Source organism: Manis javanica, chromosome 2 (assembly GCF_040802235.1).
Source record: "Manis javanica isolate MJ-LG chromosome 2, MJ_LKY, whole genome shotgun sequence".
NCBI classification, from domain to species: Eukaryota; Metazoa; Chordata; class Mammalia; order Pholidota; family Manidae; genus Manis; species Manis javanica.
In genome coordinates this window covers 114,695,472-114,721,680 of record NC_133157.1, presented here as the reverse complement: position 1 = coordinate 114,721,680, position 26,209 = coordinate 114,695,472, and the positions used below count along the sequence as shown (strand labels likewise).

General features: G+C 41.8%; 1 pseudogene; it reads right to left on the bottom strand.

Moving 5' to 3' along the window:
- Positions 1 to 906: 906 nt before the first annotated feature.
- On the bottom strand, positions 907 to 25,919 carry LOC140847813 (protein TASOR 2-like; annotated as a pseudogene).
- Between the last annotated feature and the right edge of the window lie 290 nt (positions 25,920 to 26,209).

Genomic DNA, 26,209 nt, shown 5'->3' with positions numbered 1-26,209 from the left:
ATTTCTAAAATAAACCTTGGTATTTCTGCTTTCTTATGCTTCAGATTTGTTGGCAAGAATAGGAGAAGCAATCAAGCCTAATGGGATAGTGAGGCAGATTGGTCACATTCTTGTGAACTGGGTATGTAGTATTTTACTCCAGATAGTTTTTCACAAGTACATGCCACACTTGTCATTGTAATGAGCATCAGAACCACTTGATCCAGGAACTGGATTATAAAAACAGATAAACAACATATTAAAATTGACTAAATTTTTGTAGCTATGAGAACTTACAGTCTGTTTAAAAACTTACTTGATGAATGATACAGTTTTCTTTTAGAAAACTGTTCCTCCTTGCAAAGAATTTTCACATTATATGCCGTTAATTTTGTTTCATTCTTTCAGTTAATATTTGAGTGCCTGCCAGATGCTTGGCACTATTGTGGGAGGGATCACTGGGAATTGAGAGATAAAAGGCAGTCTCTCCATGACTAATCTAGTGAGGGATAGTCAAGTAAAGAAACAGTCTGAAGGTTGGTGATGAAAGTGATACAGGAAGGCTATGGTGTCCTGGGACTAGAGAAGACTAGCATCTAACTAGTTGGGGAAAGCAAAAGTCATGAGTGTTTGGTTGAATTTAACTACATTAGGGAAATTAGAAAAGGGTGGTGTTGGCCCAGAATACTCTACTCCCCCTAATATCACCTGCAGGACAATGCTCACAGCTTGTCAGCTTTCCAGAACAGCTGTGAGCTTTATGTTTCATGTTCACAAGCTTACTAATGGACTGACCATAGCAGGAACTCACCATACTTTGTTTTCTCATGTCTCTCTTCAGTTGCCAGGCTTGAATGCCTATGAAGGCTACTGTAGTAACCAGCTGGCAGCCAAAGCTCTTCTTGACCAAAAGAAACAGGATCCAGGAGTCCAGGACTTTCTCCAGCGATGTCTTGAGTCTCCCTTCAGCAGAAAACTAGATCTGTGGAGCTTCCTCAATAATCCCCGATGTCGCCTAGTCAAATACCCTTTACTGTTAAAAGAAATTCTTAGACATACTCCAGAGGACCACCCTGATGTTCAGCTTTTGCAGGAAGCTGTAAGTACTCCAACTAATGATTCTAATGTTTTTCAAATTTGTACATCAGCTTGTCTTAGAAAGTTATGCAATGCTACTCCCAATTATGCATAGTGACTCAGCATCAGGAGGTGTTTGGTGGATGTTTTAAGCACCCCATATGCTCGTGCACCACACACTGAGTAATAAAGAGGCAGGACACAATCTGTATTTATATTCTAATCAAAAGACTGGATTCTGGTCTTACCACTTCCACTAGCTAACTGGAGAACTTTGGGCAAATTACCTATTTAGGCTGAAACTGTTTCTTCATCTGTAAAATGAAGGGACTGACTGAATTAACTGATTTCAAGAGTCCCTTCAAGCTATAAAATTCTATCATTTTGATGTGGTGTTTTAGCCCTGTAGGGACACTGACTACATTATTCTGAAAAGACTCCATCAATTTTTTGATAATTTTTAGATATTGATAATACAAGGAATTCTCTCCGAAATCAACTTGAAGAAAGGAGAGTCAGAATGTCAGTATTACATCGACAAACTGGAGTATCTGAATGAAAGGCAGAAGGATCCTCAAATTGAAGCGAGCAAAGTATTGCTTTGCCACGGGGAGCTGAAGAATAAAATGGACGTGTAAGTGTATCTTAGAACTAATAGGAAATGAGCCATTGCTTCCCTTTCCCACCCAGTTTGTTTCCAAATAGATTATGAAGCAGGTTGTAAAATGGACTCATCAAATAGTGAAAGGTTACTGGATTTTGTTCTTTGTTACCAGCTTTCATAACGCACACATTTGGTTTCTGTCTTTACAGGATAACTTAAACATCTCTGGAGAATCAATAATATTTTATTTTTTAGTTTTGGACCATAAATCAATTAGGCTAGCAGTTTTTCTGAATAAATTATTAGTTCCATGTTTCATAAAAAAATAACATATCCGTTAGAAGATTTTTCTGAAGAGTTGATAGTGATGGAACTAGTTTTAGCATTACTAACCAGAGTTCTGCAGCAGGCTGACTGGAAGCAAACTTACTTTTAGAATTTTAATTGAAAAAGTACCTGCCAGACCTGAGTATAAGCATGAGTGGTATTTTTATTTTCATTATTTGCTTTTCAGAAGCATGATTATTAAGTTGAGGTTCTTTTTGGAAAAAGATGAAATCTGACGTCTCTGATTTATATTGTGAGTCCCTGCTGTTCTTTAAAGAGTGAAATTTGTGTGGGACAAAGTAGAACCATTAACATTTTTACCAGCTTGCATTCCTTAAATCCTTACTTTGTTAGAAAACTTTGGTATACAATCCTGGTCTTTCCACGCATGTTCCTACTGATAGGTCTTTGTGGGGTGCAGTGATTACTCTGCTGCTACCTCATCTACTGTTATATGCCAATAAAAAGTTTTTACAGTCTGAGATTAGACAGGCTATCCAAGCAGAACATGCATAGCCTTAGAATCCTCTTTCTGAGGTCATCTATAAGGGGAATCTCAAATAAATGTGATGAAATCAATCATGTCTAAATTTCAACCACTTAAAATCACAGGGTTCCACACATAGGAAGTATTTGTTTCTCATTTCTGCAGAAATTTTACATTTTCTTCTTTCAAGACATCTTGGTTTTGACTCGGCCTGTTACACAAAATGAGTGTCACTCTTACCAAGTTTACCGACGACCAATCCCCATCCAAGAGCTGGTCTTGGAAGATCTGCAGGACGGAGATGTGAGACTGGGAGGGTCCTTTCGAGGGGCTTTCAGGAGCTCACATAAAGGTAAAAATACAAATTGTAAAATTGTTTCAATTAACAAACTCAGAAACTATGTGAATTTAGTTTTGATCTTTAAAAATTCTGTCTTAGATTAATGTATAAGATACATTTAAATATTCAAACAATTCAACACCCCCCCCAAAAAAATCTGATTTAAGAAATGAGACCCTGAATGGAAATTTTCTGAAGATGTACAGATAGCCAACAAACACATGAAAAGATGTTCAGCATCATTAATCATCAGGGATGTGCAAGTCAGAACCGCAATGAGATATCACTTTACATGAGTCAGAATAGCTAGTATTAAAAAACAAGTAACAAGTATGGGCAAGATTGTGGTGCACTGCTGGTGAGAGTGTAAATTGGTACAGCCTCTGTGGAAACAGCGTGGAGGCTCCTCAGACAGTTACAGAGAGGAATACCATCTTACCCAGTAATTCCACCTCTGGATATTTACCTGAAGAAAACAAAAACACTAATTCAAAAAGATATGTGTACACCTATGTTAACTGTAGCACTATTTACAATAGCCAAGATATGTGTCCATCAATAGATGAATGAATGAGGAAGATGTGGATACATGTGCAATAACTCAGCAATAGAAAAATAATTAAATCTTGCCATTTGTGACTGCATGGATGGACCCAGAGGATATTGTACTAAGTGAAAAAAGAGAAAAACAAATACCATATAATTTCACTTCCATCATACAGCATCTGAAAAACAGACAAAACAGAAATAGGCTCATTCAGACAAAGAATAGGTAGTTGCAATGGTGGGTTGGGGTATTAGACAAAATAAGTGAAGGGGATAAAGAGGTGCATACTTCAAGTTACAAATTAGTCACAAACTGAAGGTATAGTATAGGGAAAATAAAAAAGAATTCTGTCTCTACACAAAAAATTACAAATGAAAGATTCCATTGTCCTATAGCTGCTGCTGTCATCAAGTTGTGCTCTGACACCAGTAGGTGCATCTAATAAATAAGGTCCCAAGGCTTTATTTAATGCATCCACCTAACAAGTGTACATGTACAGAAATTCCAGCACCCACACTAAGATTATATGACCACTTCATCTCCACAAACTGTTTTTAAGTCTGATTTCCTTTCTTTTTTCCAATTTTTCTTTTCCTAGCTAAAAATATCTTTAGAGTTGGCTTTCAAGACCCCTCTCCAGGCCAGTCTCACACTCTGCAAGCCAATGATGTGTTCCACAAGCAGCAGTGGATCAACTGTATTCAAGCCGCCATAGCCCCTTTCCAGCAGGCCACCAGTCCAGCCGAGCTGCAGGGTTTCCCCAAGCTCCATGAGGAGTGCGTCGAGAACCCCTCCGCTGGGAATGTCAAAACCCACAGAAGGGCATCTACAGCATCCAGTATGACCCAGGTCGAAGTTGATGGGGACGCTTCAGCGTGTGTCTCCCCTGCGTGCACCACAGATGACATGAAGACTGTCAGAGGGCACTGAGCACAGCCTGCCTTCCCAAAGCCAAGGGACAAATCTCCATTGGGTTTTGAATGGAAAGAGACTTCAGTATAAAGGAAGTTCTGTGTATTACTGGTGCAGAGCCTGTTTATTTATAAATGTATACAGTTTGGGTTTTCTTCTAATGTGAGCATGGGAGCGTTGCAGGGTTACTTAATACTAGTCTTCACATTTTCTGTTTTTGTTTTTTTTTTTAATAGCAGCTAAAGATATAGATACAGATTACTGTTAAAACTGCAACCTTCTTTTTTAACATATATTCTCATAATTTACAACATGCAAGCCTGGTGGGTTTTTTTTTTCTCTCCTTTCCTATTTTTTTTAATCATCACACTTTTTTTTTCTTTGAGAGGGCATCACTCATATTTATTGATCAAATAGTTGTTAACAACAATATAATTCTGTATAGGGGACTCAATGCACAATCAATACACAACCCCAAGCCCAATTCTCAACAGTCTCCAATCTTCTGAAGCATAACAAACAAGTTCTTACATGGTGAAGAAGTTCTTACATAGTGAATAAGTTCTTACATGGTGAACAGTGGAAGGGCAGTCATATCACAGAAACTTTCAGTTTTGATCACGCATCATGAACTATAAACAAGTCAGATATGATTATTCATTTGATTTTTATACTTGATTTACATGTGAATCCCACATTTCTCCCTTATTATTATTTTTTTTTAATAAAGTGCTGAAGTGGTAGGTAGATGCAAGATAAAGGTAGAAAACATAATTTAGTGCTGTAAGAGGGCAAATGTAGATAATCAAGTCTGTGCCTACAGACTAAGTATTAATCCAAGCTAGACAAGGGCAACAAAACATCCACGGATGCAGATTTCTCTCAAAATGGGGGGTGAGATTCTAAGCCTCACCTCTGTTGATCCCCAATTTCTCACCTGATGGCCCCCCTGCAACTGTGCCTGTCTTAGGTTGTTCCTCCCTTGAGGAATCTTACCCGTCTCTGGCTAACCAGTTATCTTCCGGGGCCATACAGGGAAATGTAAAGTTGGTAAGTGAGAGGGAAGCAATATTGTTTGAAAAGGTTAGCTTTTTACTTCTTTGCAGATTTATTCCCTGTGGCTTCTATGCCCAGAATTTGTCTTGAGGTATCTTTACCACTTGGAAGAATTATAATACTTGGTAATTTTCAATCTGAGGGATGGATTCTACTAAACGGTTGTAATTAGGAAGGAAGAAGAAAAGCTATAGAAGTAGCAGATGGAAGAAAACATGGGAAGATTGATTATTTCTTTGACATATCTTCTTGTAGAGTAACACAAGCATGTAGAGGTTTTAACAAACTACTAATTAAATTGCGTACACACATTAACATAATAGGAATACAGGTACATAAAAAAAGCAGACCTACAATTACCAGCAAGCCTGGTGTTTTTAATCAAATGAAATATTTATGGAATGGGTTTCTTCTTCATCGTAAATTCATTAGGACTTTCCAATACCTACCTACTGTGATATTTACAATATCTACCAAACCTTAAAATTTTCCAAATACTGGGATTTTACCAGTGTTTCTTTGATAAACTGCATGTGCAGAATTTGAAATTTTAACATTGGCTCCTAAAATCTACACAGAATACAGGTGTGTAGTACATTAGAATTTATACTGAAACATAAGTTACTTTTGAAACAATGTAAAAACTTTATACAGATTTTCCATTTTATGAACTGGAATACTTTATATTAGTTTTTCTCACTACACCTTCCTCATTTCCATTCACTTAACCTGCCACTTAATTTTTTTTCTTATGAAGTAGTTTTTAATATTTGCTTTATTTATTTTTTACTTTGACACCTTTACAGATTGGTAGCCTTTATTTTTCCACCTTGATAAAAATGTGTACATATGTGCATATATAGATATATGTTTTTTAAATCATATTACCTTTATCAATGGAAACCAAGCCATACTGTTTTTGAGCCAATTAACAAAGCTGCGATTTTTCCAGTGTAGCATTGCAAGGTGGTGAACACACATGAACTGACTCAGTGTATTCTGGACTTCTGAAAAAATACCACCTTAAGGGTTTTGTTGAGAGCCTTAGTGTTGTCTAAAAAGCAAGAGGGGAGGCAGTTGGCTGCTAATACATAAAAAAGAGGGGAAAAAGAGTAGTTTGGTCTTAAGGTAAAAATATCTGGTTGTGCTAGAACATGCAAGAACATAGTAAAAGCTAAACTTGAGGGTGTATAGTAAGTTATACAAGGCATGGGGAAAGTGAATTTTATTTGTTGGTTTATAATACCTGCAAATGAGTTAGAAAAGAAGCAGGTGTGTTGAAATTCTGACCATATTATATCAATTTTAGTGGATTTATTCATAAGAGGTAAAAAGTAATGAATCTTCTACTCTAAAATATTTCTGTTCAAATGAGATCAGTCTTTAAGTGGAGGACTAAATGCTCTTTGTCACAGCACACTTATAATGTTCATCATTCAAGGAAATGTTGACTATTCTGTGAACTGTACTTGGCCAGCACAAGTGAAAATAGAGAAAGATTGTAAATAGATCAATCCAAATGGCTTATTTTATTTTTTTATATTTTTGCTATCATTAATCTACAATTACATGAAGAACACTATGTTTACCAGGCTACCCCCCTCAGCAAGTCCCCAACAGACCCCACTACAGTCACTGTCCATCAGCATAGCAAGTTGCTGTATAAACACCACCTGTCTTCTCTGTGTTGTATAGCCCTCCCTGTACTCCGGACAATACTGTACATGCTAACCGTAATGCCCCCTTTCTTTTTCCCTGCCCTTATCCCTCCCTTCCTATCCACAGTTCCTTTCCCTTTGGTAACTGTTAGCCCATTCTTGGGTTCTGTGATTCTGCTGCTGTTTTGTTCCTTCAGTTTTTCATTGTTCTTATACTCCACATATGAATGAAATCATTTGGTACTTGTCTTTCTCTGCCTGGCTTATTTCACTGAGCATAATAACCTCGACCTCCATCCATGTTGCTGCAAATGGTAGGATTTGTTTTCTTATGGCTGAATAATATTCCATTGTGTATATGTACCACCTCTTCTGACCCATTGATCTACTCATGGACACTTAGCCAACCTATTGTAAATAGTGCTGTGATAAACAAAGGGGTGCATCTGTCTTCTTCAAACTTGGCTGCTGCATTCTTAGGGTAAATTCCTAGAAGTGGAAGAATTCTCTTCTTTTTTAAGGCAGAGTAATAGTTTCTGTCTCTGTCTCTATGTCTGTGTGTGTATATATAAAACATTTTCTTAATCCATTTGTCTGTCAGTGGACACACACAGAAGTTCCTTCCATGTCTTGACTATTGTGAATAATGTTGCAATGCACATGGGATGCAAAGACCTCTTTGCAGACCTCAGAACAGAAATTCTTGGATCATATAGTAGTTCTATTTTTAATTTTTAAGGAACTTCTACACTTTTTCTTTTCTTTCTTTTTTTTTTCTTTTGCCACACTGTTTTCCTAATAGCTATACCATGCCACTTAACTTTTTGTATCTTACTTTTTGTCCTTCCTAGGAATGTCTCGAGCTTGTTGCACTTCGTAGAATTCCACATTTTCCCTCTTAGTATCATGCATATAATAAACATTAGTTCCTATTTCTGGAAAGAATGGTATTTTACTCTATTAGACCTAGAGATTAACATCTAATGGTGAGCACTGGGTGGGAAAGTAGAAACCCTGAGCTTCTCCCCCAGAGCTCTAGATGTATCTCCTGGTCCTTATGAGTGACTGCTGCTGAGTCTTTTCTCCTATTGTTTGTGTGTTTGGTATGCAAGATGTTTCTTTGTTAAATGCATACAAAAAGTGATAAACACAAGGCTCTTAAAATTACCTTTAAACCAATTTCCAGATATTTATCTTATATTAATCTGGTCCAACATTTGTACACACAGCCAGTACTATAGTTCTTTAGTGTGTGCAGATGCCATCTCCTAAATCTGGCCTTTGGGGTTCCCTGGCAGCTACATTTCCATCAATAACTATGAAAAATAATTTGTGTGTGTGGATAAAGTGAAGGATCCTATGGCCAGGATTCTCACCTGCCCCTGGTTGGCTAGCTCACTAAACATGTGTGGGCAATACATGGTTATTGAGTCTATATAAAAAGCCCAGGCCCTTGCTCTGCGCAACATGGTATTGCTGCAACGCTGCCAGTGAGCAGAGATGAGGCTGGGGTGGTGGTAGTGCTGAGGACAAGAGACTGAGATGGCTGCATGGGTAGACAGGCCCAGAGGCACAAACTAGCTTGCTGCAATGCAGTCTCACTCTGAGTGGATGGGATTCTAGTGATTGACCTGCCACTGTGAAAATAAAGTTGGGTATGACCCTTTCACCCCAAGAACATTCTACTGTAATTTCTTTGGTCACATGGAATCCATAGTGAACTTGCCCAGGGCTGAAACCCATTGGCAAGACACTACTTTGAGACAGTTTTCAGGTCAGGCAGGCAGCATCCAGGTAAGGGCAGCAGATTTCCTGAGATGGAGATGGAGATGAGTGTCCAGGGAGACCAACACAGTCAGAGTTGGCCCAGTAGACATAGAGTAAAGGCAACACCAAGAGAAACCCCAGACGTCTGAAGGTTGTGGAAAGACCACTTAAGGGTCCTTCATTTCTGCAGAATATTAATCATCAAATGGGTGTGAAGAAACGGCTGAAGGCCAATAAAAGAGCCACCTTAAAGGATGAGAGAGAATAACACTCAGCTCACAGGGACCACGATTAATGCCTGTTCCCACCAGCCAGCCAGAAGCACCGTTAAGTCCATGATTCATGGGGCATCAGGTAGAGTGCCCTGAAGAGCCATGCCTCATTGGTGGGAAATAATCATCCCTAGACTAAAAGCTGTTTGAATCCTGTCTAAGGCACCTTAAAAGCAAGACTCAAAAGCATCAAGTGTACCCCAGTGATTAACTGCATCCCAGAACAAAGCCCCAGAATGTTTACAGGAATAGGAAACAATCCAGCAACCAACAGGTAAAATTACAATCCATCAAGGTCATCAGTCATACAAATAAGCAAGAAAATAGGACTCAGAATGTGTACTAGTCAATCCATCGAAACTGAAGCAGAACTGACACATGTTAGAATTAGCAGGCAAGTACAGTAAAAGGGTAATGATGACTTTATTCCATTTGTTTAAAAAGCAGAGGAAAGACTGTACATGTTAAGTAGGGACCCAAATCACACTTCTATACATGAAACTACGATGTCTCAGATTAAAAATACACTGGATGGCATTAATTACAGCTTAGATATTACCGAAGAAAAGATTAAACTTGAAGACATAGCAATAGAAACCACCCAAAATAAACAGAGAAAAACACTTAAAAATACTAAGATTGGTGAGCTGTAAGAGAACTTCAAAAGAAACCTTTCAAAATTAAATACACAGGCACAGGGAAAAGAGCCCGAAAAAAAAAGCACAGCACAAGGTAATGGGCTCAATAACACTAATCTCTAGGAAAATGTAGTGCAATCGGCACTACAATAATGCATTACCTTCAGCAGAGAAGAAAAAAGAGAGAAAAGAAAATAACAAGTGTTGGCAAAGATGTGGAGAAACTGGAACCCTTGTGCCCTATTGGAGGGAATGTGAAATGCTGCAGCCGCTATGGAAAACAGTATGGTGGTTCCTAAAATATATAAAATAGAATTACCCAATTATCCAGCAATTCTACTTCTGGGTATGTACCCAAAAGAGCTGAAAGCAGGGTCTTGAAGAGATATTTCTATAGCAGCATTGTCCACAATAACTTAAATGTGGAAAAAAACCTAAGTGTCCACCAACAAATAAACAGACAAGCAAAGTGATCCATATATACAATGGGATACTATTTATCCTTAAAAAGGAAGAAAATTCTGTAATATGTTACAACATAGATGAACCTTGACATTATGCTAATAAAATAAGCCAGCCACAAAAAAAGACAAATACCATGCGATTCCCTTACATGAGGTCCCTAAAGGATTAGCCTACCTTGGAAATCTACTAGAAGAGAGAAACCTGCCCATCTGAATTCATAAAACCCTTGCCATCAGAAACATGTACAAATCCTCAATCTCATTATGAGTTCGGTCTCCTTCCCCAAATCATTGACATGATTTGAAAAAAGCCAGGGAACTTTCCTCCTTGTCAGGCTGTGGTGCAATGTTAGAAGAGGTGACCGCAGCTATTACAGGGCACCTCCGGAAAACTAACAGGCAGAGACCTTCGCTGGGAAAGGGAAACTTCAGAGGAATATTCAAAAAGTGGTAAAACAGCTCCTCTGATGTGGATCTCTGCAAAAGTTATAAAGTGTTTTTTTAAATAATTTTTTGGTAAATTGGGAAATACCAGCAGATTGACCACTTACAGAACTCGTCTTGGCAGACTTGCTTCCGAAGTGGCTTTCAGAGAAGTGGGTTTCCCTGGAGTGACCTCAAGCCAAGTTGGCTCCTGACACTGCTCACACACTGTCCAGTTCTCAGTGTCCTACGTTGAGGGCAGGCCACGTTGGGACCCGGGGGGAATATAACCTCAAAGGTCTGCAAGGTGTTGTGAGTCAACACGGAAGCCATCTCTCTATCTCCTGAAGAGGATCAGGGGCAAGGAGGACTTCGTGACAACTCAGGGCTGCTGGCTTCCAGAAGACATTCCACCCTGTGGGTCCCGACCAACAGCTACCCAGGAGAAGTAGCCCAGCAACCTCCACCTGAAACCAGCCCCACATGTGACAGGAGGCACCACCGGAGTGGCAGCATCTTGAGCCCTCAAAGTCCATCCGAGGCCCTCTCTCCTCCCAGAGCCGAAGTGAGTCACTTTCTCTCCCAGACCCTCAGACTCGCTTTTTGTTCTCCTGGGCCAATAAGTAGAGAACTTTCTATGGCTTTCTTCTTGCCCTGTGGCCTCGGGAAGGACTCTTCAGTGATAGCCTCAAATGGCCCACCTCTAATAGCAGCCAGACCACCTTCCTCCCTGGTCTGTTCATGCCTACATTTCTCTGGCCCTCTGTGAGCTCTAATGGTCCACATATTGCATGCATAATTTTAAGTCTAACATATTTTAGACATACGAAGATATGGAGAATCAAATAGCTAGATCTGTGCAGCTCTTGACCAGATTAAGAAACCCGTTGTGAAGGTGTCGGTTGAGAGCGTCTTGTCCCTCCCCAATCCCTTCCTATCCTCCAGAGGAAACATCACTCCTGAACTTGGAGTTTACTCTTCCCATTTATGAGCCACATATTTTTCCAGAGACACCAAAAAAAAAAAAAGTATTTTTATAAAGAAAAGAAAATTGATTTTACACTCCACAGACAGGAGCAGTGGCTCCAGACATTTGGGCGACAGTTAGCTGTCAAAATCAATTTAGGGTGCTGGTAGGACTGTCCATTTTTCAGAGTAAGAACATGAAAAAAGGAACCCAGAAAACTATCATCTGCCATCACAGTAGCTTCATGAAAGAAACGCCATTTGTCATAGAAAATATAGTAAGAACATTTTCTCAAAATTTAAAAAAGGGAATACATTTAGACAAAAAGTCTTAGTTTTTCTCATTTCCACACAAAGCCTAGAAAAACTTCATGTTGCATCACCTCGGCATTTACAACTCACTAATTTGGAAACCCAGACTTCTGTGACCTGTGTCTCTAAGAGGTGGGGACCTGCCAGAGGGAAACCCACCATCCTGGATGCAGAGGGAGCGTTTGTCACTCCATGCCCCTCAGATGCCCAACTCGGGGTCTGGTAGTTGCCTGGGTCCATTTTCTTATCTGATCCCACACCTCGCCAGCCCATCCCCATCTCAGCTCAGACCTGTAGGACTCACATGATCCCTTCCCTTCTTCTCCAGTGTCCCCAGCACACTGGTCACCACCCAGAACCTCCCCTCAATGTGTCTGGCACTCAGAGACACTTGGCCAGTCCCTGAGGCAGCAGTGTGGAAGGGTCATGGGGGACCAGAGTGACTTGCTGAAATGTCAAAGGGGAGAAAGGTAAGAAAATCCATCCATACAGCAGCCCCACCTCAGTGACCTAGCCCTACTCCCCCCACTGGGCACAAACCAATGTGCTTTCTCACTCACCCACCACCCATGCCGGGATAAAGGGCAGGGAAGGAGCCGGTATTTTGCAATAACCCCCAGGTAAGCCAGCTCTGCCTCTCCATCCTGAGCTGAGAACCACTGACTTGGCACAAGCTAGTACAAGATACAAAAGCACCATCACCAAAAGCAAAAATATCCCTAAAAGCAAGAAAAACCCATTTCATGAAGGAGGAAGCAGAAGTCCACCATTAAGTGACACCCAGAGCATGGGGCTGGTTACAGACCATGCTGAAAAATGATGTGTTTCTGAATCCTGAGTCCAGGTGACCCTTCAACTCCCCGGCTGCCCCCATGTCAGTCTGGCACCACTGACGAGTCAGCTTCTTATTCCAAGACCGACTGTTCCCTTACCCAGCCTGGGCCTTCATTTCCAGGTAGCTGCATGGGCCCGTGGAGCAGATGATCTCTCAGAATCAGGACAAGGGAGTCTGGAAACTCAGAGCTGAGACAGGGTGCCTCAAATGGGTCTAATTTTTTACAGGCACACAGCAGTGTCCCAAACTCAATTCAAAGGACAGTTCTGCTTGACCTCAGAATGGGTGGAGCAACCACTGACAGGTCCAGTCTCCTAGCTCCTCCAAGGTGGGGCACGCCCGCCCTCAGTCTGGGGAACAACTTCAGAGCCTCCAGCTCACAGAGGGGCCATGAGGGGCTGCAGCCAAGAAGGTCTGGGCAGCAGTAGGGGGCTGGCTCCTGGGGGCAGCAGGGGAGGAAACCTCTCACAGGTGACCTGCTATGCTCCTCAGCCTGTTCCCCAGGGTCTGGCTGCAGCCCCCACCTCAAGCCAGCCCACCTGCCCCCTTACCCACCATGCACTGCTGCTCATTCCATTCCCCAACTGTCCAGCGAGGCAGCCCCATCTTCAGTGCTCCCATCTCTGTGTGTTTGTTTCAGTCTTCAAGATCCTGTATCTCAAAGGCGAGATGAGTGCGCATGCACTCACATACATACACACACACACACACACACTTGTTTTTTAATTAGAGCCTGAAGAACAGTTAGCTATATGCAAGGATGATAAACCTTATTGTTTATGGCATAGGCAGTGTTCTCGTCCTGTGGTCCAGGGTCCGGGCCCTGGTCCTGACTCAGCTGAGGCAGACCCCTGAGCCTCTTCCATCCCCCTTCCAATTCCAATGATCCCACACACTCCTCTGTTACAAGTATCAGAGAAGCAAATTCACGTTGGTTCTCCTACCAGGGCTGAGGAAAAGAGACACTCAAAGGAACCCCAGACACCAGTGTTTGGGGGACCCGTGACATAACACTCCCCAGTCAAACATTCAAACACCAGTGCACATGCCCCTGGAATTCACATTCCTTTTATTTTGACAACCACATGGCTTTGGGATTCCTCACAGCAACCCTGTGAGGTTGGGAGCACCCCCATTTCCTTGCAGGGTATAGCAGCAGGAACTGGCCTAGGGTTACAGGGCAGAGGGGCTCCCTCCCAAAGAGCGCCAGGGGCTCATGTCCCAGGTTCAAGTTTGGCAAAGCTTTCCCACCAGGTAGGCAATTCCCACCACCCAGAACCTCCCTTCATACCCCACCACAAAAACAGGGGCCCCAAAAAAGCATGAGAACCAGCAACAGGTGGAAGGAGGTTAGTTTTGGAGGAAAAGACTGAAGGCCGTTTAATGCTCTCCCATTCAACAACACAGCTTACAGAGAGGGCATGGAAACTGGAACAAAGACAACTGGGGCTGGGGGTTGGGGAGACAAATCTGGCAACCATTTTGGAAGAACCTTGGAGAACCAAAAGGATCTTTGACAGGAAAAATAATCAGCTACACAAAAGATAAGATTGCTTAAGTTTGGAAAACTTTAAAATCATTTTTAAAAGATACAAAATAGGAGCCCTCAGCCATCATGGACAGACTTGTTTCTTGACAGTAAATGCTGTGCCCCAGGCACACTGCCCTGCTGGGAAACCTCCGCAGACCCCTTCTGCTTCACTCGCAGTGCTGAGCTCCTGTCACAGCAGACTTGCAGCCAGCAGGGTGGCATCTGAGCAGTTCTGTCGGCTTCCCCAACTGAGAACTGCCTGCAAGCCAGCCTCCCAGTGGACCGGCATTCCGCAGAACCCAGTGCTCCTTGAGGCGCTCACAGCAGAGGCACAGGCATCTTCCGCAGCCTTTGGGGATTACGGACATGTCAGTGACAGGCACTCTGGCCCTAACACCGGCCTTACGCAAGCATCAACTAAGTGTGTGGAGAGCAGCCACGTGACTCAAGAGCAAAGGCTTCTCAGGTAGCTGTCCACACCTCATGTATGAGATTGGTGTCACTTCATCAAAGAAAAGGTCCTTGGCCTCCCTTGAAGCCGTTTGGCCTATTGCCCTCGAACCAGTGTGGAAGCCCTGCACAATGAAACTAACGACAGCGTGAATCTCACATTTATTTGTGTACTTCTTTATCAGTGTTTTTCCTGTCCCGTTAGAATGCAAAGACCAGGTCATAAAGGCCACATTTCTGCTCACCTGCGCACACTGGGGATGGAAAACAGGTACCAAAAAGAAGAGGAGGAAGAGGGCAGGTGTTGTGGGACGGCTTCCCTCCCCTGTGACAGAGCAGGGCTGTGGGCTGCGCACTGTACCTAGAGTGGAGTTACACATGGGGTGGGGGAGCAAGCCAAGCAGCAGGCACATTTGGTGTTATGGTAGCCACTTTCTGACTGTTGGAGAAGGCAAAGTAGGCTATGACCTGATGGCGAAGGGCTGGAATTGGGGATGTGTGCACCTGCTTGTTTTTTAAACATAAACACAGATACATATGCACGTGTGCACCCATACATACGAACAAACATTTTCCAGCTCTGCTTCCTGGGAGGACCTAGACCAGTGACAGAGAGTGGCACTGAGTTCACCCACTGCCCAGATCTCTATTCCAAGTGCTAGTCTTCTCTGAAAGGACCACGGCTCCCCAGTGAAACACTGCCTTTAAGACTGGGGCCAGGAGGGAGATGTACCTGTGGTACTATGCTGCACCACAGAGGAAGGAGGCAGCCAAAGAACTCTGGGGACTTGTGAAAAGGACACAGAGCCAGCCGAAAGGGGCATCCCCTAGCTGGGTCTGGTACAATCTGAGCATTAAAATAGTAAAGGATCAGGTGGTAAGTGAGTAAAATAATATGGAACATGGGTTGTCACCGATGTAAGTAAGTAAATGGGAGGGAAGGGAAAGCTCTACCCTACCAGCTAATAAAATGCACAAGGAATGATGGAATTAGAATGTCATCGTTCGGCAATCATCACTGTCATAACTGACTCAGGCAAGAACAACCAATGGATGTTAAATCTGGTGGGTCAAAGTCTGATGAGGAACAGTATATTCACATGTCCTGTTGTACCTTCTTCCCACCTGGGGGTAACTAAACATGCTTACTACTTAACTTTACATTGGAGGAACTTGGCAGAAACAATCTTAACCAAGTGAAAAAGGCTAATAATACACCAGGAATGGGACAAATCAACATCGTGTGCCTCCCAATAGAATGCACTGAGCGAGATCATTCTATCTGGGTATTCTCACCTAAAATGCAGAAATCCCAAGGAAGTCACAGATGAACACAAACTGAAGGAAATCCTATCAAATAATTAGCTTACAGTCTTCAAAACTGGCAAAGTCACAAATGATAAGAAATGACAGAAGAACTATCCCAAACTGATGGGAACTGAGAGACAATGGAAAGGACAAGCCAGGAGAACATGTGAAGCGCAGAAAGACAGTGGTGCCTGGAACCTGATGAGCACCCTGCCTGCGTGCTCAGTCCTGGCTTCAGGAAAGCTAGCTCACAGGGCTGTGGCCATACAGAAGTGCCCCTTCCCTCAGGTAACACAAACATCACCATCTTGGCACAGTAGCCGCAGTCTCATAGCCTGAAGGTGACATGTTGTAAGGGGTGGTGGGACTCCATGAATACCACCATTTTCAAATTGCTCAGGAAAGTGAACAGTGGGGGTATATGGGCAAAGGGTGCCATTTCTGCAGCCTTTATATAAACCTGAAATTCTATCTTAAAAGTGCAAAGAGAGAGAGAATGCTGTCTTTTCCCAAAATAGAGGATAAAATAAGGAAGCTAACGAAGAAATGAAGACAGATTCTGACTCCCACCAAATTAGAATTTTACCATGGTTAAATCATTTATATATAACACTGTGTTCTCACCAGAACATCAGTGATCCTAATATTCAAATTAAAAAGTACATCCCAAACCAAAAGAGGCCCCTCTCAACCGTACATACTAATGGGGGAACACAGGTAATAACTTTTTAAAAATCTGAATTTTACCTTTGGAAGGCTTTGTTCACATTTGAGTAAGAGTTTGTCTACACTGGTAACTTTATGAAAATTAGTCACCATACTAACTCTGGAACACCATACACATCTTCAGATATAGTACAAATACAGTATAATATTGTGTATGCAGATAAAGACAGCTGTGAAATTCAAATGCCACTTGGTATCATGATTCTTTCCGAGGCCAAAAATGCCACAGTTATTACTTCTAAAGTAAACTAAAATTAGATGGCAATCAAAAGAATATGAAGTATAAGAAAATACGGCACTTCACCTTTGTTCTTACAAAGAATGACTTGTCTTCTGTCTCCACGAGGTAGAACAGGAAGGTCCGTTTACAAGCCTCTCTGACCACACTCTTCAGCTTGGCATGCAGACTGGTGCACAAGTCTGTAATCATGTCTTCATAGGAGGCTGGCCTTCTTCGCAAAGATGAATATATCTCTTGAGGTGTGGCTTCTCCAGAAAACATACTGGACTCTTTATCTTGGAAATGACTTGGCTGCGATTCATTACCACCATATTAAGTTCAGCATATTTGCTGAGAATAAGTGAAATACTGCTCTGGGATTCTTTCAAAGGGCTCTTATATTTCAGCTTGGTGAGATGGAATGAAACAGCCTGATTTCTTTCAGAATTTGAAAGATGCTGTGTACTGTGACCACACCTCTCTTTCCAAAAGGAAGGACTGTCCAAATTGCTGGATGTGAGGTCTCTCATGTGCTGACCCTGCTGTCCAGCATCTGAGTGTGTAACTGTTACTATAAGGGGACTCCAGCTCCGGGATGCAGGATGTAGAACAGGGGTCTCAGGTTGTTTTGTTAAAGGAAAAGCTCCAGCAGTGATCGGGAGGGGCAACTCTTCTGGAAAGACGTTACTGGAAAAGTCAGAATGCTGAGAATCTCCACTCTTCACCATTTGTTTTAGTTTATGTGCAAAACGCAGATATTCCAGATCTAAAGTACTCTGGGTGAGGTTATCTACCACCTGACAAGTATTTGTCCAGAACCTGAGCAAGTCATACTTTGCAGTGTAACTGGAGTGCCTCCTCGAGCTGTGAAATGTTCTCGTGGTATCTTTGAGCTCTTTAGTTACTGTGAAGTTAGCTTAAGTCCTGTGGATGCCATGGAGATCTCGGATTTGGATGTAACATGGCACACATTTATCTTCTTTCTTTAATCCAATAGACCAGTTTCTGGGAGGAATGCTTGTCTCTAACCCTGGAACTTGATTTGAGCAGCCCCAATCCTTGTTATCATTAGTGGTTAGGCTTGGGAAAGAGTCATAAGCATCTTCTTTTTTCTTGGTGCGAATACATCGCAAAGTGCAGGGGTTATCCTCATCCACTTTGGGATTTCTGCAGTCACTGCAAGGCTCTTGATCAGAGTCTCCAGAAAGTGGTTCATAATGAATGTCAGGATTCACATTGACATCCATGTCTCCACTCAGGACTTCTGAGTGCTCCTTGGTCCTGAGCCGCTCACCAGTGCTTTTATTTCCCATCTGCTCTTTAGAAATTCCACAAACAAGAGAGGAACGAGGCCAGGGAACAAAAGAAGCAAGAGGCTCCACACTGGTATTGTCACTGGTGACTGCTGTATGTAGATAAGAATCAGCAGCTACACACATGGAAAAAGCCCACCATTTAACAGATTTATTGTGCCACATGGTGACAGATCCTGCAGCATTGTTTCTTGTTCCCCTTTTGGAGATGCAGTGTTTGACTAAGAGCCAGCACCTCCCAGATCTCTGTGTTTTTCATGTAACTCAGCTTTAGTTTCACTGTTCTTAAGCAAACTGCCCACTCTGCCTACTGGTATTTCCTGTGTTTGGAACCCTAGCTCTATGTTTATGGGTCTTGTAAAATGGGCTAATGGAGTGCTACCTGAGGACCAATCAAGTCTGGGGATCTCTGAACACAAGTGTGCCTGTAGAACATCTGCTCCATCAACGGAGTCAAAGCTCAAGGACTGAGTTTGCATGTAACTGCCTTCATTTGTTTTCAAATCACTGCAAAGGAATCTTTTCTTAATACTTTTAGGGCTAGTCTCCTGTTCGAAGGACACATTCTCTATACCATCTGGGACAGTTGTGGAACTAAATGTGTCAGCCACAGACTTATTTTCAATAATCTTTCTAGGACTCGATGGAGGCTCACTGGTCTCCAAGACGTTTTAAGACCAAGTTTCTGTTTTGTACACTGACTGCAGTGGATTTCCTGATGTTACCCATTTCTCTAGAGAAGGCCTGAACTCATGTGTGGAACTGGCTGCCAAGGCAGGCTGGTCGAACTCTCTATCACAGCATGGTGCCTTGTCTGAGGGGAAGAAGCTCTCGTCACACTCACTGGGGATAATGTCCTCAGTTACCTTACTAGGAAGGGTTGAGCATCTATCTTCCCTTCCATGATGACGATTCAGTATGAGAGGCATTTCAGCACAAAGTTGCATTTGCTGAATCCAAGGTAAGTGACCTTGGCCCCCCGGGTGGGGAGGACCCACAAAAGAATTATCTTCTTCTGTTATGGCCAAATCTCCTGCCTCTATCTGGGAGAATTTGTCCCAATTCTCATACTGTGTATCAGGAAGTTGTAAGCTACATGGAGACACAGCCTGAGATGGTACTTGGCATACTTCTACTGGTACCTGGGGGTCAGGACTAGAAGCTGGTGGCACTTCTTCAATTAAGGAGCCAAAGGGAAAATCTGAGGTAACATTAACTTCCTCGGTAATCTGAAGGGCAGAAGTGTCTTTAGAAAGTACTAGAGTAACAGTTTGTAAGTTACCACTTTCTCTCTCATTTTCTACTGCTTTCTCTGACACTGTAGGATGCACTGATGTATAACTGTGGAATTCCCTTCTCTGTTTGCTCTTAAAGTCACCTCTTCTGACTCAATTATTTCTTCAGTCATTTCCTGAAGGTCTAAGTTGAAAAGTGGGGCCTCCTGATGTTGCTCTATTTCACCTGCTGGCATTTCTTCCCTGGGACTTGTCAGTGGTGATATTGTGAGAGTTAGATTGATGTCCGAATCTTCCTCTGACAGCTATAAAGCTGACCTCCTCTGTGTTCAAAGACAGGCTGGTTTGTTTGCTAAATGAACTGCATGATTCAAAATTCCTCTTTTCACTGCTGAGGCCAACCTCATCCTTGAGTTCTGAAGCACCATGGGGTGTAGCACTTATTGGAGGAATGCGAGTAAGTGCGTAGTTTTTTTCCAAGGACACAGAGGCTGATGAGACTACCTCTTCAATTGGTGATGGCTCTGTAACCCCTTCTGGAGATACGCTGAAGAGACTCTGAGTCTGAAGGGAAAATTCCTGAGAAAGTTTCACTTCTTCTAGGGGTGATGAATAACTGAGAACTTTTGCCTAATGACAGTGCCTCATTCACCACTGAATTACCAGATGGCGATGATGAGCCTGGATCAGGAGTCTCCTTCTGTAAGGAACACAATTCCTCAGCAGGGGCCACTCTGCTCACTGAGGAGGAACAAAGGCACTTAGGGTCTTTCTGTCCTGACATCGCTAGAGACGGCATGTCCCTAAGGGTCTGTGCCTTTTCAAAAGTGGATCCAGGATGTCAAAGACTCATAGCAGGGGCTACTTGCTTCATCAACTCTGTCGGTATTGGGACATAGGTATTTTTCCCAAAAGTCAGGGTAACTGGATCCAGATTAATCATTACATACCCTGTATCATCCTTTCCTTCCAGGGAAGGCTGGGACTCTGTTGTTTATGAGGCCGCTATGCTGGATTAGGCCTTGTGAAGCACCTGGTTTTGTTTGCATTGTTGCTTGGAAAACACCAACTTTGCTTTCAAGGGTGCTGTACACAGACTCTGACAAATCACTGGCTGACTGCTGATCCCATCATGAGTCTTGGTGAATGTTACTTGTGGGACACCATTGTAAGAAGTCACTCTTGTGCTATCAAGTGGCTCTAAGGCTGTATCTTCACCGGGAAGAGATGGTTCATTAGTTTGGGTACTTCCAATACCAAAAGGCACAAGGCTAGGAGTCTCCAGTTTATCTGATGATTCCTGTTTGGCTTTCCCCCCAATTACCTAAATTAACGAATGTGGAAAAAAAAAAAATCAAGAGTTATGTAAACTAACATTTACATATGTGAAGAACAGTTATAGCCAAGGGTTGATTTTAGTTTGTTCTTTTGAATCTTCATATCTATAAGAATATCACAGGGTGGAGATCAAGCAGATCCTTTTGGATAGGCTAAGAATACCTCCCTAAATAATCTGGTTTCCTTAAATATACACACGATGAAAGCTCCAAAACTCTGTTACTTGCACAGCTTTTTTTTTTTTAAATGGACCTTTGGGAAGAAAAGTGGCTAGACCACTGACAATTTAAAGACTTGAAAGAGGAGCCTGTTTGCTAAACAACACTGCTTAAGTCAGAAATGCTACACTGGAGGAAAAGTACTCATTTTTTACTGTTTTTAGTAAGATTAAAAGATGATTTTAAAAGCAAAGTGTAACTTATTTTAAACACCAGCTTTCATTTAGACTATACACACTGTCATCTAGAACTTTCCCATGAGAAAATAGTAAATTAATCACTATTTCTTGTACTCAGAAGACACAGATAAGCAGTTTCCCAAAGTGTTAATATCCACTCTGGTAAATAAAGGTTCCTACCCCCTTAGCTATCTTCTTTGCTTATAAGTAGAGATAATCACTTTCTCTCATTATAATGCCTCCTATCAACAGGGCAATAGAAATAGTACAGTGCAGTCTTCATTAGAAACTAAACCAGAGGGGCTGATTTAACCACTAACAGGAAGGATTCAGTTTCAACGTTAACAAAAACACTCCTGACAATTTTGATAAGATGCTCTGGCATGGTCTCGTCCAAAGCATGGTGAAATGGACTGATCATACAATTAACCACACATCTGTAAGTTCTGGTTGGTTATTATGGTTAGTTATCATGCCATGTTTTGGGGCAATCATATTAGAGGTTAGGACCTCTTTTTCAAATCTCATTAAAACATTTCTGTCTTAACCAAAGAAACACACCGACCCAAGGAACTGTCAGGGCAGAAGTGAGACTCAGAGTTTTAAGAGAATATGAATGGCCAGACATAAAGCATAGCAAAGTCTTGATGGCAAGAGTCTTTGTGAAAACTTTCCTGTCACTCTCCTTACCACACTGTGGCTCCAATGTTTGGTCATAGTACTGAATCTCACCATGCTTGTGGTCTTTGGGAAATACAAATTGTGATCACATTGGTATGTTTATATTGATATGTTTTCATATAGGTGAAGTGAAATGTTTCTAAAATAAAGTCTGATCATTTAAAAGAATTGCTAAAGTAAACATACAACTAAAGCAACCTGCCTTTGGTTTCTAGTGCCTATCATATGGCATTCTCTTCATATCTGAGTCTGCCCCTGGGAGGCAGGGGGTGGCACATGTGTGCACTCACCTTCAAAGTGCAGGCACAATATCCAAGACAACAGAAAGGTCTTTGTAAGTCTATGCTAAGATATCATTAGGGAGCATGGATTTTAATACTCTTTCTACTTCTTTTTTTTTTAACTGTATTTTTTATTTATTTTTTGATTTCATTAATGTACAACTACTTGAACATTATGGTTACTAGACTCCCCCTATTATCAAGTCCCCCTCACATACTCCTTTACACTCACCATCCATCAGTGTAGTAAGATGCTATAGAATCATTACTTGTCTTTGTGTTATACTGTGTTCCCCGTGCCCTCCCCTCAACATTATGTGTGCTACTCGTCTTGCCCCTTTTCCCCCCTTATCCCTCCATTCCCACCCATCCTCCCCAACCCCTTGCCCTTTGGTAACTGTTAGTTCATTCTTGGGTTCTGTGAGTTTGCTGCTGTTTTGTTCCTTACTTTCTACTTCTTAATACTTTATTTCACATTTGCAAAAACTATTTCTGAAATTAGACTTGGTGATAGCTAATTATATATCACAAAAAAAATATAAGAAACTAGTATACATACAGATAGTAACTGAAGTCTGCCTAACTACTAAATATTTTCTTATTCTGAGGCAGTGATTCTTACCTAGGTTTTAATGTACCTTTTTTAAAATCAAAAGAAATTTATGAACACATCCTCACAAAAAATAACCACACGTACATATCTGTATACATATGTACACACAAACACTTACATGTGTATATACATACAGACACAGGATTTGATTCTAGATCTGAATCTTGGCTAGATAAGTTGACTGACTACACAACCTCAGGCAATTTTCATGCTTCTCTGTGCTGCAGTCACTCATCTAGGAGATGGACAAGAATGGCCCTTGCCTCCTTGAGTTGTGGGAACTGATGGAGCTGAGGTAAATGGAGGGTTCCAGCCACTCTCAGCTTGCAGCACTGTATTATCTGCTTCTGGAGGGGGTCAAAGACCCTCCCCACCCACCGGGGCTCACACAGACCTGCAAATCCCCATGTAACGCCAGGTATAGACACACTGTCTATTCAACATAAGAACAGGCACTGTAGATGTCCAAACCCGTGCAAAATTATCGTGGAACAATGCTAGGCCAAATGCTTAACAAGGTGGCTATTCTGTCAGTTCTTGTACTTAGAATTTTGATACAACTTTTTTATTTGCTCCAGCTAAAATCTGATTATCTGTCCTGGCTGAACATAAGCTGAGAACAATGGAAAGGAGCAAAGCATATTTTCCATATTTACAAATATTTAACTACAGATCTATAAGAGACCTGGCATTTTATTTACTGTTCCAGTATGTTTTCAAAAATAATTCTAACATACTCAATTTTAAGATTCATCAAAGATTTCTAATATTTATTATCAGAGTTGATTCTTAAAACCTACTCTAGGTAAGACATAACAGATATTATTCACTTCTTTTAAAAGATAAGAATATAAACTCAGAGGAAACAAATAACTTGTCCCAAATTATACACTGAGTGACACTATGGTCGCCTCTCAGATTACCTGTCCCCCACAGTATTTTTCTACTTCTGCTTCTTCAATCAGGATGAAAGACAAGCTCCACCTGCAGACAATCCAGTGCAACACTTATGGAAATTAAGTTTTTAGCATTATAATCCTTTACATTAATAGGGAATCCACTTTCCTAAAAGAAACCAATGTCTTGTTTTGAATGTGATTTTTATACACAAAAATCAAATGAAAATTTCTTCACAAATAACATCAGCATTTACAGTATTCAGATTTACTTACCTCGTTACTACAGGAATAGATGAAATTCTGGCTTTCCGGGGTATCTGAGTGACCCTCTCCTGCAAAACCTTCTTTTGGCTCATTGTGCACCCACAGTTCCAAGCCTCTCGCAGGTGGTGGTTTAATGAAAGGAAGCAAAGAGTGAGTGTCAGGGAAGGACACTATGGCAGTGTGACCTCTGGGAGTCTCGTCAGTCTCCAACAGTGGGTTACACCTCTCCGCACCAGGGAGTTCCTCCAACACACCGACTTCCAAAGAGTCTAATGTGCTATTTATAGAGACAAACTTCGTGGGGCTTCTGTGCTCCATCACTTTTCTAGATGACTCTATGAGTTTGCTCTGACTGCTGTAAAATGAGCCATCCACCTTTGAAGTATGAGCTTCACTTCTTCTACATTATCAGTAAATCAGTGTTCCAGGGCCTGTGGTTTTAAAGAAAGAACATACAATGATCACTGACAATGACTGGTTAGTCAAGTATCTTAAGCCAAGTCCCTTTTTTGTTAACCTTGATTTTAAATGTTTTTATTTTAAAAATAATACAACTATGCAACAATAAGGTAAAAAGAAGTTGACTTAACAGTTACAATAAACCAAATCCACCCATTTTTCAGAGACAGAAAAGAGCACTGAGAATCGGAGTTCTGACTCCTTTTTCATCACAGGACTTGTAAGTGGTAGAACTGTGACTGGTACAGATTGCAAAGGTTTACAGAGGGGCATCTCAAAATGGAAAGCCACTCACAAGGCTGAAGTTACCTTGCAGAAGTTCTCCATGCTATCACAGACAATGGCTGACGGTAAATCAAACAACTTGATATTAATACAAGTTACTGGACTTACACACGCTTTCTGCTTCTCCAAAGCTCAGCACAAGTAACCCCCAACACAACATTTACTCAACACGGTTATATCCAGTTGCACCTCTATTTAATGCATGTAATGCTCTACCGCCTCACCTGCACCACTGTCCACCCACGTGACACTCTGACTGCCGCCTCATTCACATCACCACTCACCCACGTGATGACTAGTCTTACCCGCACTACCACCCACCTATGTACCCATGTACGCACCACCACTTACCCATGTAATGCTCTGACCACCACCTTCCCCAGTGGGTTGTTGGTGTACTTGCTGTCTAAACTGAATACATATTCTGATTCACATGTAAAAGTGACCTTAAAGGAGCCATCACAGCTGAACACAGTATGAGAGCAGTAAAAATCTCTCAGGCTGGAGGACAGCAATCTGCTCTTGCACTGGAGAAATGGGTCCTCAGAAAGCTTTTGCAGAGGGGAGGTGTTCTGCTGGTGCCGAAAGGGCATTACTTTTCCCACTGGGGTTCCTGCTTCGGGGCCTTTTGTGCCATTCTTAACAAAGGCAGGGCCTGCTACTCTCTGCTGTAGATGCTTCTTTGAATGTTTTGCAAGAAGTAGGGCATAGGAATGTTCCACCACAACAAAAGAGCTCTGGCTTGCATCAGGCCTTTTCAGTGTTTCCTCAGGAAGAGCCACGTGGGTGCCAACAGGGGCCTGAGTGGTAGGAACCAAGCTGCCTTCTTCCTGGTCGACAGTGGAGTCCGACGGTGGATTACTCTTATCAGCAGAGGGCTTAGGTAACGGCCACCTTTTTGACTTTTGGCTCCTCTGTGATATTCATGGTCAGATGTACCATGCGAAGAATATTGTTTAGAAGGCAAAACCTCACTTGGGGGCAGTCCAGAGGGGCAGGGAAGGTTTCTGGGCTCAGATGATGGTGTGGGGGAGGCAGCAGCACTCAATGCTAGATCAGCTAACATATTCAGGGCCTGGGAGTCACAGCTGACAAGGGAGTTTTTAGGTGGATCTCCGGGAGCCACTATAATGCTTTCTGGCTGAGCTGTATTTATGCTAATAGCATTTTCTTGACCATCTGATGAAATTTCTGACTGAAGCTGTGAAGAAGTTTCTCCTTTGGCTTCAGTGTAAAAGAAAAAGACATATAACATTTGATTTCATAGAATTAATTCTCTGCCATATCACTATGGCTTAGTGAAAATCAATGGTTAAGTCAATATATTCAAGAAACACCCCTTGATATACTGCATAGATTGTATATTAAAATTTTACTATCAGATTGAGGTTTTTTCCAACTTTCAGATCTATTTATATTGTATTCACCAGAGGAATAATTCTTAAGGAATGTGCAACTAACTCAAAAAGAAATCTCCTTTCAAAAATACAAGTACTAAACTACATACAAGGCATACAGCTCAGCTAAACATACAGAGGAAAACAA